The following is a 14,159-nucleotide window of genomic DNA, read 5'->3' on the forward strand; positions in this document are numbered from 1 at the left end:
CCTGTCTTTCTCGCTCTCTCCCACATCAGGAACCGAAGGGCGGGGCCAGAACGATCCTCTGAGGACAAACTATTCTACTCTCTCTGTGGTCCTCTTTCGCTCTCTCTCTTTCGCTCTCTCTCTCTCTCTCTCTCTCTGTCTCTCGCTCTCCCGCTCTCTTAGAAAGCTGTTTTGATATTTTCCCTGTTTACTTTCTTCTCTACGGGCATAAGTATTAATGTGGTTCTCGACCACAACATGATGCTCTTGCTCTGTGCCATGACCACATTCAATCAATTGGACCGCACTATCACTATCACTCAGAGAAACATATGTAAAGGCATGGAGCAATGCCAAAGTCGGGGGTTCCCCGCAGTGGATCACAAAATGTATGCACTCCGTGCTGTAAGATGCCTAGGATAAATATGTTTGCTAAGTGGCATCTATTACATATTGTAGCAACGTCACAGTGTATTGCTCTGTTAGCCCCATGTAAATCCTACTTTGGCCTCGGCTCTTTGGTAGCTGAAATAAAACAAAAGGAGAGTGGCTGAGTGGCGAGTCTTGTACAGGGACCGGATTATTGATACATATCTGTTAATGCCATGGCTTTCTGGGTAATGGGAGAAACTGGGGTAGGAGGGGCAGGGGCCCAGTCAGAGCTGTGTTCAAACACTATTTGAAATGATTTCAAATACTTTATCTGTGCTTGCCTGTTGCAATGGAACCAAATCGAAAAGTTGTACACTACAAACCCCTCCCATTAAAGCCCCAGGCAGGCTAAAGCAAATGCTCCAAAGCATTTCATTGATTTCAAATAACGTTTTCCAAAGCCGCGTAGCTGAGCTATGGGGCAGCGACCATGGTCCTCCATAGAAAACACTCTGCTCAGATCTGGAAGGCCACTAGAAGGCCGCCTGGTCTGGAATGTTGGGAATGGGGCAGATTCCTCAGAGGGGCTGTTAACTCCAGACTACCTTTCCCTACCCCTCTCCTCCCTCCTTCCATCCCTTGTGATGACAACACTCACCGCCCTGTAGACGTGCAGACAGAACCTTCCTGGCATATGTCCGGGGTGATGATCCTGATCTACAAGAACGAGCAAAAGACCCTGCATGGAAAGACACGTTTCATCCCTGTACACATTCCAACAACCACACTGCCGCCACTTTAAGTGGAACAAGGGGCAATGTAGAAATGCATAATAGGCAGTCGTGTGTGTGTGTGTGAGTTTGTGCGTGCGTGCAGGGGTGTGTTAGTGTGTGTGTAAGGGGAAATGTAGGAAATGTGTCCTCCTGCAAGTTCTGATACGCCAAACGAGGTGAACACGGAACCATAAATCCAGTTATTTGGTGTTTCCAACCCTCCTTACGGGTCTGTAAAATGTAACGTGTGATACATAAAGTGTTGAACTAGAAGCTCCAGTACATGGTCGGTGGGTGACCTCATTTTGAAGTTGAAACTATTTCTGCGGCGTAACAAAGCCGTTGATGGCATTTCGAAAGCAATGTGACCCAGCGCTGAATTCCACAGACACATTAAATTACAGCCCTGTGCTTGTGGAATGACTTTAATGTAACTGGATTGTAGACTTTGGGTGGAATTTTATACATTTTGGGGGGGGGGGGGGGGGGGGGAATACCTTCCATGAGTTTACATGTGACATTACATAGAAACACATTTTTTTCTAGACATTTTTGACTTTACCCAGATGAGCACCCCATTCCATAGAAGCCTTGTAGCAGTGGCAGCACATCTAAACTGTAGTGGTCTCAGATTGTATAACATTTAGTTAACAACATTCCTACTAGCTAATTGGAGTGGACTACATTTAAAATACCCAAATGGGGGACAACAGGAGGACTTTGCAGGACATTCATGTGGCCTACTTGAATAAGACATAATATGCATTTGGATCTTCTTACGATATACAAGACCATCTCTTATGAACGTAGCGCAACCACTACCCTGTCCAGTTGACCTATCACATCTGATTGAACAATAACCAGGAATAATACAATCAAGATGTGGTATAAGCCATTTTTCTTGAACACATATCACATCAGGTTTGATCTCTAAATCTAATACATATTTCTTAAAACTCCTGACCGTTGGCTACAAGGCTTCTGGCGTTCCACTGAAGGATAACAAAAACCATGACTCTAATTATCATCCTACTGAGACATTCCATCATTAGTATTATTAGGAGTCAACATATCAACGATCATGGCGACAGTAACATCTGTTTCTCCTAAAAACTCTGTTGCTGCTTCCACAATGATCTTCAACTTGGCATTTCTTCTTTCCAACAAACGCAGGCAGGTTTCTGAACAGATCTGGTGTCTGTGTCTGGACCAACATAAGCAACATTTCTTACAATAGGTCGACTTATTCCAGGACTGTCCCTATTGTCTCCACCATTCTGCCTAATAGTTCCACCAATCTGCCTTGCAGCCTCTGCATTATAGATTATTATGAGTGATTGTTTATCTTTGGGCCTCTCTAGCCTCTTTCTGCATCTGGTATCCACCAAATTCCCCCCCCCCACGTTCCCCTCCACATTTGGCACATCTTTTTTTTCATTTGTAGAAAGCCGCTACATGTCCCATTCTTTGGCATTTAAAACACCTTATTAATGGAGGTGGGAAAAACTCTCTAACGGTGAAAGCCAGGAAGCCCATCTGTACTTTCTTAGGCAAAACCTTCTCAAACATGAATAATACTGACAGGCTTTCACTTCTCTGCCCCTCTTTCTTACTGAACAGCCTTTTGGCTTCAACCAGTATGCCCCCCTCTACATTTTATTTTATATAATATATGCACATAGATAGTGGAACCCCAGAAATGATCCCCCTCAGCCTAGCCGAAGCTCCAGGGAAATGACTTGTGATTTTCTTCCTATTGAGAGTTTTCATTTTCAGAATCTGCCCTTGCTGAACATGGTCAGCACAGAATATTAACAGTCTACCATTACCGAAGAACCGGGCTAGTGTGATTTCCCTATCTCTTTCTTAACTGCATTGGTTAATCAAATAGGGTGTAGATGAGGCCCCGTGGTCGCATCAAACAGGATTACAACTTTCCACTCTGACACATCATTACTTTTGTTTTTCACTACCTTCACCCTCTTCACGTTCTCAACACAAGAAGTGCCACCGCTGTCCGCAGCGCTTATAGCAGGCCATTCTTTTTTATTTTCCTTTTCACCACAGACCATCCAGTTCCATGACTTTCATCATCCCATACCATCAGAGCTATCATCCATGTCGACCACAGTGCAGCACAGCTGTTGCTGAAACCACCTCCCAGAATATAGAACGATGGATTATATTTCTCTTCCTTGTTTGAAGTCGAACCTTGCGCGTCCAAGCTTACACAGATTATTCGCCAAAGCCTACGCAGTATTCTAACTGTCCTCTCCAAGTTTAGCTGGGATTTTATTTAGCCCGGAGGGATTTGAGAAATGTGATTGGTTGATGATAGGCCTATGACATTGGCCTACTTCTCGTCTTGCGCTGTGCCGAATATCAGATCTTAACAACGATTGGAGAAGTGTTAAGTGTTAACCAGTACCACATCCTTATACCATCCTCATCCTTATCACATCCACATCCTCATCACCAGTACCACATCCTTATGATTTATATATTTTCCTGAATGGCGCAGCACTCTAAGGCACTGCATCTCAGCGCTAGAGGCGTCACTACAGACACCCTGGTTTGAATCCAGGCTGTATCACAACCGGCCGTGATTGGGAGTCCCATAGTGCAGGGCACTATCGGCTCAGCGTCGCCCGGGTTTGGCCGGTGTAGGCCGTCATTGTAAATGAGAATTTGTTCTTAACTGACTTGCCTAGTTAAATTAATAAATATAAAAATATATATATTTTTAAATAAGCGCAACATGACTGCAACAGACAGGTTGGAATGTCTAACTGCAGAACATAATTGTTTGGTTCTGGAGGTCAGGGCCCTGGACACGTGCCCATATTGAAGTTGACTTGGAGTCACGTGATGAAATGGTGTGCGGTCATCCCACTATGACTCGGGAAACCATGCAGGATATTAGGCTACAGATGAAATGAGTTACGATGAACTTCACAGGGTGGTGAAAGTACACTGAGATCTTGATGCTCCTTTCAAACAAAAACCAAAAGCTGTTATTCTGGTGACATGGTGATCGATGCTTAAACTGTTGTTGGACAAATACAAATATTCTCACTCATATCCGTAGTATTGTCATCATAAAGACTTGCCTACCCGCACTGCATCTGCGAGCTGTTGGCTAGAGCGCACGTGCCTAGACCGGAGTAGGAACATTTGCTATTTAACGCAACAGTTTTTTTTGTGATAAAACTATTGGTAGAGTTTTGGTGGTATCAGACATACAGTAAACATACACAGTGCTGACTACACATTTCTATGTGAGAGTAAAAAAAAGCATATTTGCCTTTCCCCAGATCCCCAACACCCCAGTCTCTCCCCCCCCCCCCCCCCCCCCCTCCTTTCGCCTGGCTGGGGGCCATTCCGACCGGGGGGGCCTTCAGACCTGGGTCTTCTGGGATAGGGGAAGCATTGTGTGTCACCAGGTTAGGAAAGGAGGAGAGGAGGAGGGGGAGGACTAGAGGACGGCATGATCCCCTGGTCCCAGGTTGTTACCACGGCACGTAGAGCGCTAGATATTACCAGCCTGAAAGCCCCAAAGCTGGATGAAGATGAAAGGGGAAATATGTTCATGTTGGAGGTTGGAGCAGCACCTTAGACCATTTTAACGCTGTGTGTTTGACTGTTGTCTGTGAAAGTGCCTGATAATATGGGGAACTGTGGAATATATCAATGTGCAAAGACTTTTTTGAAGATACTGTATTTTCTTCATATTGGGAAAGTGTGGCGCTGTCAATAGCAAACTCTCCAACCACTCCTTCCCTGCACCACATACATATTTCTTCAACATTATGTTTTATAATCTTGTCATATATTTGACTACATTGCTCTGGCAAAGCCTCTCCGTGATCCGATATGGCCTTCAGGGAAGCGGATACTAACTGAATATGTATACTCCCTCCAAGTTACACTGAAAAATCAAAGGGGAGCACTCATTCCATTCGAAAATATGTTAAGTCACTTTCAACGGTGCAGCACTGCAGAAACGTCTGTTGGGGGGGGGGAGCATGTTGAAGACTGATTGCAGACAGGAGTGAGGATTCCAGGAAAACCCATTAATTTAGAATGACTGTTGAAAGGTTCTCCTTTGAGCCTGCAAAACTGGCAAAGGAGAGGAGAACCAGAGTTCCTCCGATAGACTACTCTACTACTCTATATGAAGTGGGAGAACCACAACTAGCAGCAATCCTGGCACAACTATGCTGCATGTTGTAGCTGTCGCGTTTCAGTAGCAGTCTATGGCTACTTCAACAAGCTGAAACCAAAATCCAATTATAGACCACAAAGGCCAAAGTGTAACATATCAATTAATTGCCTGGCATCATGCTACATGTTGGACCAAAAGGGCCAAATTTGCCTATTGTTGTTGTACTTCATCCAGAAACACAATAATCTATTACTCCGCTGTTTCCATGGGTTTTATTTGAGATAATTGAGTGAAAACCAATCAAGCCCTTTCCCCCATTGTATCTCCTCCAACACAGCATTAGCCTTGTTTGTTTCAGTAATGTGCTCCCATTTGTCATTCTGTGTGACAAGCACTCCAGCCCAACAACAAACCAAGTCAGTCAACTGGCTGAAAGCTGAAAGCCCTGCAGGCCTTTTGGGGCTTTGGCTCGGGGCAGTGTGTTCTAATTGGTCAGACCAGTGTTTGAGCTGTGGAGAAAAGCCAGGTGACTGGTGGACTGGCAACATACAGCTGCTTGGCTCAGGCTGCCCTGGTCATTTGTTTGTCTTCCTGCCTTTGTTTGTGCTAGAGATTTCCTGTGTAAACTCACGCAGCAACAAGATCCTTCTCTTTGGAAGAAGAAGCCCCTCAATTATGTTTGGATGGAGAATCGTAATATAAATGTATTTTCTTTCTTGCTCTCTCTCTCTCTCTCTCTCTCTCCCTCTCTTTCTATCTCTCTCTCCCTCTCTTCTCTCTCTCCCTCTATCTCTATCTCTCTCCCTCTATATCTCTGTTCTCTCTCTCCCTCTTTCTCTCTATCTCTGTTCTCTCTCTCTCTCTCTCTCTCTCCCTCTCTTTCTATCTCTCTCTCCCTCTCTTCTCTCTCTCCCTCTATCTCTATCTCTCTCCCTCTATATCTCTGTTCTCTCTCTCCCTCTTTCTCTCTATCTCTGTTCTCTCTCTCTATCTCTGTTCTCTCTCTCTTCTCTCTCTCTCCCTCTTTCTCTCTCTCCCTCTCTCTCTCTCCCTCTTTCTCTCTCTCCCTCTCTTCTCTCTCTCTCTCTCTCTCTATGTACAGTACATATCTTGTTCTCTCTCTCCATTTTCTCAGTGAGCACTGTACCAGAACAAAACACAACTTACTGACTGTAATGTCTCAGATGTAATTGCACATCAGACACCCCTTCAGAGAACGTAATGTCATAATGTCAACTCGAGGTTAGCAACATTCTAATTATTTCAAGACAGTTCATCAGATAAGCTATGATAGAATACTATATGTTCTGCATTTAACAATCTTGTGTGTCAATCGCACAAAATGGCGTGCGAGCGGAAGCAAAACGATGCCAACACAATAAAATGAATGAAGGGGACCATCTTGACTAAACGGGCTGGGCAACACAGGTCCATGCTCACCCTTCCTGTACAGAGACTGAGTCAACATACAGCCACAAATAAAAAGGAGAGCAAATGGAGAGAAGTCCCTTGTTAAAGACCATACTAACGCCACAGCAAATACCCTACCTAACCCGGCAACCAGAGGCATTCCCACCACCAAGTTAACAACCAAGTGTGCTCATCTACCCTAACTGTCAGATTAGAATAATCAAATGGAGCTTCTAAACCAGGTGAAAACAACCACAGTGCACGGTAACAGGTTGATGTTCTCATCTGTTTATTGTTACGGTATGCACTATGCAATATATAATATAGTTGTACATCATATCTATGAAATACGCAGAGGGGGGATTCAGTGTTGATGAATGCTCCATTCCCACCACCACTGTATCTGGGTCCAGACTGAATCCATTGTTGCAGGCTTGACTTTAAGGCACGATGAAGCTCAGCTATTGTCGTAGCTAGACTCACACCGGAAACTTTCTCTCAATGAATAATGGAAACACACAGAGAGAGAGAGAGAGAGAGCGATGGAGAGCTCTTTGCTTGAAGGGCAAAGCCTGCCCAGTGACATAGAGAGAGGGAGAGAGTAGCATAGTCACAGAGTTCTTATTGAGGGCTTGTGTCTGAGGCTCAGAGCTCCAATAGGAAGTGTTCCTGAGGAAAACGATATCGTCCTTCTAATTGGACCAGGTTTGCTGGAAAGAGAGAGAGAGAATAATCTCTGCGGGGGACTGCCCTAAAGCTCCCAATCTTGTTAAAAGGATTAAAGATTTAGCCCAATAAAAGCGTTCACTTCTGTTCTGTCACAAAACCCAACAAACACAATACACAGCTGCAATGGAAAGTGTTTTTTTTCCTCAAATGAAATTCTGCCTCTCCATAGCGCTGTCCACTCACTGATCAAGTCATTTCAAAACCAGCCGTATATATTGGAACTGCTTAGCTTGGATATGAGTGATTGCTTAACTTGTCAAAGTGGTCCCATTGAAATGATTTGGGCTGTCGGAGCTATTGCAATGGAGCATTTTAGTCCAAGGCTTAATTTGTTTATGTGAAACCCTGTATGTCGCAGTGAAGAAGTCTCGCCGACATTCACACACCGTGAAACACTGCAAACTATGTAAGCCATCCTAATGGTTGACAGCCCAGTGATGCTGCGTTGTGAGAGCCTTTTTACAACACTGCCATAAATATCGCATTAGATAAGCCAAAGATAAGCATTAAGAGAGGGACAAGATAAATGTTAGGAAAAAGGGTATGACATTCTGATTGAACCCGTCGTAGAGTTTGACATTCTGGTCGAACCCATCGTAGAGCGTTAGGGCAGTTGTAAATCACATGGTATCTTCTTCAGTGACCTTTCTGGAGACCGCATGCATGGCCAAGCAACACAGAACATGAAGAGGATCTGTGTGACTAATTTACAACCTTCACTGGTCGAACTCAACAGTTTCTTAACTTCAAGATACTGTAGAAATAATAGTTATGTGGAACTTGTTCCACTGTTTGTTCATTTACCTCCCAGTCCACACTAAAATACTTTGAACATGGTTGGGTGGAGCTCTTTAGTATGTCTCACTGTTGTTTTTCAGAGGAAGAGAAATGGGGAAAAGAAACACACAGAGAAAATATATTTCATTGAAGTGCAACGCCATGGAGAAATAGGCTACACATCCATCTGGTCCAGATGAAATCTGTCAGAGCGATGCACTCCCGCCATTGAACTCTGCAAACTGTGTGTGCACACTGGTTGAGATTGATTGACAGGTTTCGGCTTGCAGAACCTGGTCTCACTTATGATGCTTTCACACGGGCAGAGACGTGACAGTCAGTGGGTCATGACCTGGGTCAAACAATGACGGAGCTCCTTATTCCAATGTTAGGGTCAAAGGTCCTCCAATCAGAATCATCAATTTGTCACATGTATAATACACATCTAACTTTTAGCTTTGATGTCCCATTTTGGAAAAGTGATGTGGTCACAAAGACCTTAATGCTGACCTAACGTTTGACCTTTTGGGCATTATTTTAGAGTCAGCCTAGCTCCAGTCATTTTGGTGTATGCTAAGTGATAACAATCATTTATAACATATTGCACTTATGCAGTGCTTTTGCAGATGCTAGTCAACGGGGTGGAGAATGCTGGAAAAGGATGGGCAGTAGTGGGAGTGAGTTCACTTACCAAGAAAGAACTGTCCTGCGGGTTTCATAAGAGAGCCAGGGAGAGAGAGAGAGAGGAAGATTATTTTTTAACTTAATTGCAGGCCAATTCATAGATTTAACGATTTAATCAAATAAACAGCCTACATTTCGAATGACTACCCGTTTATGATATGCAATAACAAACACTCTGGAAGAGTCCCAGTAAATGGAAACGGGTAAACTCGCGGTTAAACCTTCAACGTTTTCCAGACTACCAAGAATTCCATCCGTTTCTCTCTCTCTCTCTCTAGAATTGGTGGGGGTTGCTTGTTTAAGCCAATTGGCAGAGAGCAACGCTAATGTCATATCGGTGTTGGTCGTGAGCTGAGATCATTACGAACCGGAGATACGGTGACATTCGTAGGTGAACTTTACAGAGTAGACCCTTCACTCGTTTTGCCAACAACATGCAGTCGCCAACATTTGGACGAATCTAACCGCTCAGTTCCGGACAAGTCTACCGGACAGCGGTGCGCTTTCTGGACATTTCATCCTATGCCAATGCGACGTAACGTGAATCGTTTCTACAACTCAAGGAATATTGGTTCTGAACTCTTTGGGGGTAAGGGTACCATTTATATTGCGTCCTTGTATCAGTGTTTCAAGTATCAAATGATCGCCAATAGATGGCATAATGGCAACTGTTTTTATATAGCAATTTCGTTGAACTTTTAAGAGCCTGAATTGAGCTCCCCGGTGAAATGTGTTTATGTAATTATTTTTCACGAGTAGCATCCCTTTATTAGGCTACTATTCACAAGAACCATTGGGCAATTTTTCCTCTAGAGAAGTGAATTTTCGATCAGATGCTCTATCATATTTAAATGCACCGCTGTTGGCTATGAACGCTTGCCGGGCATTTTTTTTTTAGCAAGGGTCTGAGCGAGGGCTTTCTATATCCTATTTTACATATCAGATATGTCATTCATAATGTTTTCAGAATCCCCATGGTCTGTTAATCATTATGAATGCTTTCCATAATGGAAATAGCCTAGCCTAACCGTTGAATAAGATCACAAATACTTTCCTTCTCAGCGGTGGTCTTAGGAACAAACCCTTTCTGTATGTACTTGTGGCTATGCGGTCTAAAATATAGTGTGTGTATGTGTCGAGCTTCGAGGTGTGGAGGCCCCCTGGGTTCCAGATGTATGGACTCAGCTGTTGCCTGTCACTTTCGTGACAACTGCTCGGCCAGGCACTGTGACTGTGGCCGCTGCTGCGCTGTCTGTCCGTCTCTCCTTGCGCAATTCCATCCCCGACTCGAAGCGAGCCGCCGTGCGCTCTGCTCAACTAGTGAAGGGAGATTGTGTTCGCTCTCTGTTCACAGTGTCACTTTTCAGTCCTTTTCTGTGGTTTCGTGTGTTTGACATTCTTGGTGGATGGATATACTGTTAAACTAGACTCTCTCAATGAGGGAATGTTGACACACGCACACACTCATCACAATATGTTATGGTAGCCAAAGGCACCAACACATGGACGTGTATGTTGTATTTAATTGACAAAAGCTTTCCTTAAATAATATTTGCTCCCAACGGGAGACAGTCAACATCAACATAAGCCACTAAGCCCTGTATGTATGCTCTCTCTGGAGGCTTGTAGTGTATGGAGCCTAGTGTGGCTCTGTGGCAATCCCTGGGTTCGGTTTCTGCCAGAGGGAGAGCAGGACGACACACGCACGCACGCACGTGTGGGCAAGCACACTGACATGAACGGACCCAGGCAGACTGGCTTGAAATCTGTCACTGTGACCACAGCTGGTAGGCTGCATGGGGGAAAGAAAAACACAGATAGCTTTATTGGCATGGGAAACGTGTTTACATTGCCAAAAAAAAGAAGTGAAATAGATAAAAACAAAAGTCAAATGAACCATCAGAAATTAACATTAAACATTACATACATAAACATTCACATTACATAAACATTCACATACGTTTCAAAATAAGAGAGACATTTCAAATGTCATATTATGGCTATGTACAGTCTCGATCCATCTGCTGATCCCCTACACCGCCCTGTTTAAACCCTGTCAGCTCGGAGAGGTGAGAAAAGACGGACCAGTTCTCACACTTCAGATTGGTGTCTCACAGTGTTATGCATGAGCAGTTTTAACTAAAGGTCTTATTGGACACTTGGTCAGTCAGTGATGGGGTACAATCCATTTGGGGTTGAGTTAGTGTAATCTCTGTCCATGTGAAAGTTATTAGTGAATCTGAGAGCAGAAACATGTGTGTTTGAAACACTATGGCATGCTGTGTGTGTGTGTGTGTGTGTGTGTGTGTGCGTGCGTGTATGTGTTTCTTGGGTAAAATAGGGCAGGGAGGGCTCAGAGCAGAAATCAAGGTAGGGGTGTCACCTAGTGGCCAGAAGAGCCACTCACTGCTTTGGTTGGCAGCTTTTTGGGTCAGCTCATCAATGGCATTTAACTATGACATAACTACACTGAACAAAAATATGTCTTAGGTCAGTTAGGATCACCAATTTATTTTAAGAATGTGAAATGTCAGAATAATGATGTCTTGAGATGTCTTGAGATGTTGCTGCAATATATCCACATCATTTTCCCGCCTCATGATGCCATCTATTTTGTGAAGTGCACCAGTCCCTCCTGCAGCAAAGCACCCCCACAACATGATGCTGCCACCCCGATGCTTCATGGTTGGGATGGTGTTCTTCGGCTTGCAAGCCTCCCCCTTTTTCCTCCAAACATAACGATGGGCATTATGGAATTTTCCAAGTTGTTTAAAAGGCACAGTGTGTAAACTTCTGACCCACTGGAATTGTGATACAGTGAATTATAAGTGAAATAATCTGTCTGTAAACAATTGTTGGAAAAATTACTTGTGTCATGCACAAAGTATATGTCCTAACCGACTTGCCAAAACTATAGTTTGTTATTAACAAGACATCTGTGGAGTGGTTGAAAAACAAGTTTTAATGACTCCAACCTAAGTGTATGTAAACCTCCGACTTCAACTGTAACACCATACACCAACGAATGTTGTTGTGATTTCCTGTGATAATATTCAAAGTTGCTTATATATGAAGTATTCTATACATTTCCTCACAAGCACATCTATTTAGGCCTAGACTGAACAGCAGTGTTCATTTAGCGGTTTAGATCATCTAGGAGGAGAAATGAAATCTGTAGAAACCAGGCTTGCTTACAATGGTTTGCAGAGGGTGCAAATCCTCTCATGAATATGTCGTTATTTATGGAGAAAAGATTAACTAAGAAAAGGCCCAGGAAAGGGTTTCTGGACCAGCCCCAAACGTCTAGTAATGTTTGGATGTCTCATTTTGGAAGATTTAGCTGAATACCATGAATGTATTTATTTTTTCATTTTTCCATCTAATATGAATCAGAATATAATCCAAGAAGGAAAATAAAAGTTTGGGTTTGTTATAAATTCTCATGGACATGGCCTTGGAAACATTGTAGATGCACCATGGCCAACTGAGTGCCAGCTCAATAAATCTTAAGTTTGTAGAATAGATGGTTCTTCATTAGATTTTTATATGCAGCAGTTCAGTCCTCACAGGATCAGGATTGTGTAGTTTATAACCCTGCCTGCTTATTCTCATACGAATACCCCAAATTACAGTATATTAGGCTGGTCCCAGATCTGTTTGTACATTATTGGCCTATATAGCCAACTCCTATGATCTTTATTAATCGCCTGGTCCCATATCTGTTGGCGCAGTATAACCAATTCTTAAAGTCGTTGTCAATGCCAGTAGGAGTTGGCTATACAGCACAAACAGATCTGGGACCAGGCTACTCAACTCAAGTAGACCTTTCATCCTGTGAAAGTGACTGGTTCCATAACATTAGTGCTGTGGTGTGCCAGTGCATTAGTGTGTCATCAGCTAGAGGTGTGGAGAACTGAGGACAGATCACAGACATGAATCCAATCTTAGACATAAAGTCAGACACGTCGGCGTGTGTGTGCACATGTGTGTGTGTGTGTGTGTGACAGACCCACAGTGTGTGTGTGGGTGCGAGTGTGCTGCTCACGTTTGTGTGTGTGTGTGTGTGTGCGGCAGCCGTCTAGCCGAGTGCGAAAGAGCAGAAATGTAAAGCCCCGGTGCCTGTATGTGTATACGTTTCCTCTGTTGATTTAATACCCCTAGCAGTGAAATGTACACAGAGCTGTGTTTGTGCAGGACTGAATGAATCACCCTCACGTCCGTGTAAATCGCTCTCAAGCCAAACACTCTGGCACTGGGCTGGCAGGCTTTTATCCCCAGACAGAGTGTGTGTGTCTGTGTGTGTCTGTGTGTGTGGGCTCGGCCAGCTCTCTGCATGCCTGTTGAATGGCCTAAAAGCAGTAGGGTATTTCCATGTAAAAATCCCCATGAGCACTAACATGTGAAGTTCATAGGTTCATCACATTTGGTGTCAAATGAAAGCTGAGAGTCAATATTTTTGAGATAGTGAGCCATATATATAAGTTGTTCAACCATTTTCCATCCAAAAAATGTGTAATACGCAATGGCTTTGATTTCTGGTAAAACATATGGCAAATTGGTCTTCAATAAACATCTAGCAGAAAACGTCTTAAAAGGTAGAAACACATAAAACACAATAATGTTGAAGTAAAGACTCTTGCCAGCTAATATCAACATTTACATTTAGCTTGGGAGAAATGATTTGCCGTCTTTAAGTTTAACAAATATTGCCTAGTGTCTTGTCATTCTGTTACCAAAACCCCACATATGTTTAAGATATATTCCAAATGTCTCTCCCTCGTGAAGAGAAAGGATAACGCAAGTTCACCGAAGTAACAAGTAAAGGGAGACCTACCAATTAGTTATAGTGTTTTTACTGATAACAATTTGGTTTAGGATTTATTAAATGATTAAAAATGCATCATTCTGTAGCCAAATCATAACGGTTTTCTTTCTCTTTCTGTTGCATGGTGGTCAAAGCAAGAGTGTGAAAACAGTCTGGACAACCCCTCCCTCTCTCTCTCTCCCTGTCCCTTCTCTCTCTCTCTCTCTCTCTCTCTCTCTCTCTCTCTCTCTCTCTCTCTCCAGTTCATGTAATCGCTTATTTTGGAAAGAGGGACCATCAACAGGAAAGAGAAAGGAGGTACTAGATAGAGCAGCAATATTTAGATGTTGACTCACAATGTTTTTACTTTAGTCTTAACAACATTGTTAATTTAAAAAAATGGTGCAAAACCTTGTCAAATGTGAAAGAAATGCAGATGTCCGGACCCCGGTGTCCTCATATGTAG

At 43.4% G+C, this 14,159-nt stretch overlaps 1 protein-coding gene across 1 annotated transcript in view; it reads left to right on the forward strand.

Annotated features, from left to right (window-relative positions):
• Window positions 1-8,890: 8,890 nt before the first annotated feature.
• The window catches only part of LOC110524604 (prickle-like protein 1), a 49,779-nt gene continuing 44,510 nt past the window's right edge, over window positions 8,891-14,159 (forward strand). Inside the window, exon 1 of the mRNA XM_021604437.2 lies at window positions 8,891-9,478. The gene's annotated coding sequence lies outside the window, so the exon portion shown is untranslated. The remainder of the gene's footprint in view (window positions 9,479-14,159) is intronic.

This window comes from Oncorhynchus mykiss, chromosome 1, assembly GCF_013265735.2.
Source record: "Oncorhynchus mykiss isolate Arlee chromosome 1, USDA_OmykA_1.1, whole genome shotgun sequence".
In the NCBI taxonomy this organism is placed as follows: domain Eukaryota; kingdom Metazoa; phylum Chordata; class Actinopteri; order Salmoniformes; family Salmonidae; genus Oncorhynchus; species Oncorhynchus mykiss.